Below are 5552 nucleotides of genomic sequence, written 5' to 3'. Positions count from 1 at the left end.
ACACACACACACACACACACACACACACCTAGACACACACACACATTTTCACACATCTGCCCCCATCCACCGACACTGCTATGTCTCAAACCAAAGGGAAAAAAAAAAAAAGGGCCCAGGCTCGGTGCCTTTGGGATGATTTGATTAGCAATGATATCTGAAAATGGCCTCATTGTGCTAACAAGATTAAGCTGAGGCCCTGTCTGTTTTTAGTGCTGGAAATTTGCTGGGTGATTAAAACTGGCTCTCCTTACTAGAACAAGAGCCGTAGCGGGCTAGTGGGACCGTTGCCAGGTAACAGGACATGACTGCTGTTTTTATGTAATTATATACACAAACATCAACAAGCTAAAGTCAGCTTGGAGGAGGTGAAGTAGAAGAACTAGTATGTGGCCAAGTAGCAACGAAGGTGGAAACCGTACTCGCTTGATGTGCGTACCAAGGCCATGTTCCAGCTTTCAGACGTTGCAGTGCATAATAAAACCACTGATATTGCAGTTTACAGTATAAAATTATTGCTAAAATTGTGGCTGTTGTCTGGTGCTGGTGAAGTAAATGGGTCGTAAGGTTGGTCCTGAAAAACGACTTTCACATCTGTTGGATCAGAGTAAAGTTTTGGAATTCAGAAATAGGCAATAAAGCCCGTTCAGCTTATGAGGAACCGATAACCTTTTTTTGGTTTTTAATTAGTTTTAATTGTTGCTTTAAATGTTGGTTTCCAGATTATTAATTTGCTTTTTTAATTAGCAGCGGTGCATTGGACAGAATTAGCGTTCCTTTGATTTGGTCTGTTACTTTTTAATGTTCGCTTTACCTTTTTTTCTGCTGTTTTAGATAATCAGTAGTGAGTCGGTGTTTGGCTGTAAGTAATTTAGATCATTTTTGAATTTGTAGATTATGAGGTCAAATCAGTATGTAATCTTTTGTTTACAGTTTGAAATTGTCTGCTGATTTTTAAATTTATTTTGAATACCAAGAAATAGACAAAGATCTCTCTGTGATGTATTTAGTCTTCTTTTTTTATTGTTATTCCAACAGATTTTGGTAAGTTATAACTGATTTGTGAACATTAGTATAATCTAATGTAGTTTTAACGCCATAATGCCAATTGTTTTGGCTTCACTCTATTAATAAAAGCCATTTTCTAACCTTTAAAAAACACCTCTTACTGATATTGAATAATAATTTGAGCTACTTTAAGTATTTAGTGGGAGGTCGTACTTTAACCTCCATGGTTTTCAGACTACTTCATGCAAAACTGGAGTTAAGCCGCAGAATCCTCAACTTTCAGTTTACCATAAGAAGGGTATTAATTCTTTACTCCAACTCTGTATTTATTCAATTGGATTATGTATGCATGGGGGACCTAATGAGGGCTTAAAAATGCAATTATTGCTTAAGCAAAAAATGTGACTTTTTTGATAAATGTTTCCATTCCCTAATAAATGGAGAATCAACAGACTTAGGAAACTGCTTTATTCAGAGCTTGAAATTAGCCCATCAATCACTTGCAGAATTTGTTAACTATTTCTCTCCTTATCGCCCCCTTCTTCTATTTTCTTCCTTGCAGAGAAGAGAGGAAGAACAGTAAAGACACACAGAAAGGGAGAGAAAGAGAGAGAGACAGAGGGCGAGAGAGTGTGAGAGTAGAGAGAGGAAACAAACTGTGTAATCCTGGACAAAGCATGAGGTAAAAGTCATCTCAGGAGGGACAAAACGTAAAGATTCACATGTAGGTTATGCTACCTCCAAATGACTCAACTACTGTATGATAATGAAGTACATTCATTATTCATAAAGTCTATAGGCGCAGGTCAGTGGCACAATCTGAGCAAGGTTAATTATAAGCAAGAAGGTCACTAGGTGCCAAAAGGTCACCCTGATTGTTTATGAACATATTGATTATGTTTTGAGAACAATGAATATCACGCAGTGGCATATGTGAATGTTATGCTATTGATTTCATGTGCTTCTATCCTTGTGTGGCCTGGAAATATATGGTTAACCTCAAATAAATAATCACAATTCCAGAAACTCATTCACAGGGCCCAACTGACACAGTGAAGGACAGTGGTGTTACTGTAGAATAAATCAATAAGTAAAATCAACATCGTAGCTTTCAGCAGCACAGTAAGAAAGGCTCTGAGGTAGACCACACAAGTTCAGAAAGGGAATAAAACAACCCAGAAGCCTGACCTAACACTGTATTTAATGCAAACATATGCATTTTTTTTTTCCCCCAGTAAGGGAAATTATAATTTGTATGTTTTGTTCAAATCGGGAAGCTAGTGCCATGACAACACAAACGTGCCATCTACCATCTAATATTTTTATTCAAAATCTACACATTTCTGAAACATCTCTTCATTAATAATTGAGTCGTTGCTAATAATTATAATTTTGAAAGCAATACATGCAAACTAGTGCTCTGTATCACAAAAAGTCTTATTTGGTTGATCCGCCACGAACTCAAGTGGCACAACTCTTTCTAATGATGTCAGTCTATTGTAGGTATTTCCCTCGTTTCAGTATCAAGGCAGAGGCTGGTAACAATTAGCTGACGTAACTTTTGCTTTACTCAGATTAGACATTATAGGTGACATTATTAAAACTGCATAGATGTTACAGGTATAACTGTTTTCTATTTTTATCTATCTATCTATCTATCTATCTATCTATCTATCTATCTATCTATCTATCTATCTATCTATCTATCTATCTATCTATCTGGCTAGCTAGCTTGCTAGCTAGCTGAATAGTCACTAGCTAGTTGACTAGTTAGCTAGCTGACTAGAGTTAGCTAGCTGACCGTCTAGCTGTAAAATGTTTGCACACTATAAATGTATGTGCATTACTTCTAATCACTAGCTCATTTTAAACAAAGAGACATGTTCTCACCTGAGTAGCCCTAACAGGTTACATTCAGGTTGAAACCTGTCTATAACACATTTTTCTTTTCTTTGAGTTTAGACAATAAAATTACCCTGATAGGGAAAGAAATAACTAAACTGCACACAACTCATAGTAGCGACCACACCTGATGGAAAGCAGCCGGACTAGCTGGAATGCACTGCTATCACAAAAAGAAAATATGCTCATGGTTAATTCAGTTCATCTTTTATCTGCCGCAACACACTGTGATCTCAAGGATGGAGGAGAGATGAGAACATTTCTGCTCAAGAAAAACAAGATAATTTTGTTTCTGGAGCCAATTTAAATTAAAGTGGCCCTTTGTGTCAACGTTGATTGGGAGAGTGTTCAGATATGGGCGATGCGTGACAGGAGACAGGCGACATGAATGCATATAAACTCTGCTGTACATCAGTTCACATGCTGACAACGGGAATATTCAAAATATATTCATGGAATGTTCCGAGCTATTTCAGCAAGGGATCACATAATATTACCTCCGCACAGTGATAAGATAAGGTATATTTCATATTTTCATGTATTTTCATTCATTTTCCCATTTTGGGGAAGTAGCAGGAAGATTTTAGCCTTAGGCAAGATTAATAAGCATTTAAAACGGTTTCAGTGCTAACCGGCAAACCACAGTGTGTGTTTCAGAGTATTGTTCACCACTGAGTGGCCATGAATGACATAAATAGATTGTATACTTCAGGAGCGAGCCAGTGACTGCAGGAACAAACACATAAATAAACACAAGTACTTTACCTATAGGATTTCACAGAAGCGTACATGCTAATTCAATATGACAATCATATAAACAGATTTAAAAAAAGCACACACACACACACATAAGTCGCACACACCTCCTTTCTAATTCCCCTCTGAGCTAAAATTCAATGAAAACTTCCCTTCAGGAGGCATTTTTGTTCTAATGACAAAATTCTAACCACTTAACCCCTATTATACAGCATTGAAGACACTTTGAAAAAAATCAAACATTTGTTGCAGCAGCTGGCAAAAAACAGGTCATAATCAACAATACTAACTTTTAGTAAAGTTAAACATGTTTAGATTAGTTGTGCTGGTTTAGATCCTGTTTTGGCTGGCTGCTTTTTCAGATTTTTTCATATTGCCATCTTTGAAGTTTGCAAATTGTGTCAACAACTTGGAGACTGTGCCCTCCTTGGCGCTTCCTAGAATCAGTTTTTTGCAGGGCCTGCTGGTGGATGCCACTGCTATAGTTACGTTTTTATGAGTGTGCAGCAAAGTTGACTGGATGAGTATTATCTGTGTAAAGCCAAAATGCAACTTTTCTCAGCGGAACATTGCTTTCTGACAGAGCGGGAGGTTTCACGCACATAACTTGTCAGTGGTCATAATTTTATGGTTGATCTTTTTTTAAACATTTCCCATGCACAGATAAAACTTATGCCCCTGTATTAAAACTGTAATGTCATTTAATGGCTGATGGTAAAACAAGCTAGCGCACACGGCATAATTGAAGCCCTCCCCAAACTGTGTTTTTATTTTGCTCCCCAGTTTTGAAATATAATCAGTTTGCCTAATTTTATTGCATTTCCTAATGATGCTCGCCCAGAGCAATTGTTCTGTGTGTTCCTTAGCAAACAGTGCGTGTCAGCTCACTGAGATTAATCTTGATTACTTTAGCCGTTGATGAAGTAGGCTACAATAATGCCTTAATTGAGGAATATTACCACATAGAGGAAAAGAAGAAGAAGAAAAAAAGCAGTGATAGATAGAGCTGGAGATGGATGTTTGACTCCAAACTGCACTAATTGCAAAGCTGTTTGGAGTGATTAACTCTGGATGGATCAGTGACTCGGGTGGAAGGCTGAAAATAAACAACAAATAGGGATCCGCATTTATATCTTTAGTGTTTCGTAGTCATTGCTGCCATGTCATAACAGGGCATCCGACTAAAGATGACATGAGGCAGATGATTTATTATTTGTAAAGAGATTATTTATTATTTTATGTCAAAACCATATTCATTTGATTCTAATTGTTGCCTAATAAGTGTACAAAACTATTAGGACTCATCATGAAGTATTAGAGCTGTTAGATGAATTCTACTGTTCTGTTCTGTTTTAGCCTTTTTTATTTCTGAAACAAACACTGAAGTTACACAGTTGTTTAGTTTTAAATTGTGGAGGCAAACCCTACTGGCTATAAAGTATTTTCATTTCATTTATGTCTGCCTAAGTGTATCATTAAAGTAAAAGAAGGTAACAGTTGATAACGCTGGAGAAAATTCCCCCTGTCACGTTATTGTCCGCAATTTTTGTTCATATGTCGTATGAAGATACTCAGATTGAAGTTGCTAAAAATACCAAAATCGTAATAATTAGTACTTATCCACTCTTTTAAACGGCGGTATGTTAGCAATACATTTCTGTGAAATTGCAATATCGTCAGTGTGTGTCTGAAAAAAAAAAAAAGTTATTTGAGTTACATAAGACAACACATATTAAGTAGGGAAAACTGAAACCTGCATGATTTGAGAAGGAATACTTCGACCAGTAAGGCTGACAGTTGCTTTTTTAATCTCTACCTGGTAGGCTGAGAGCTTTTTGACTTCCTGCAGAAAGTACTCAAGCTCTAAATTGTAGATTAAATCCATG

Source organism: Poecilia formosa, unplaced genomic scaffold (assembly GCF_000485575.1).
Source record: "Poecilia formosa unplaced genomic scaffold, Poecilia_formosa-5.1.2 Scaffold24, whole genome shotgun sequence".
NCBI lineage: Eukaryota > Metazoa > Chordata > Actinopteri > Cyprinodontiformes > Poeciliidae > Poecilia > Poecilia formosa.
This window is presented reverse-complemented; position numbering follows the sequence as displayed.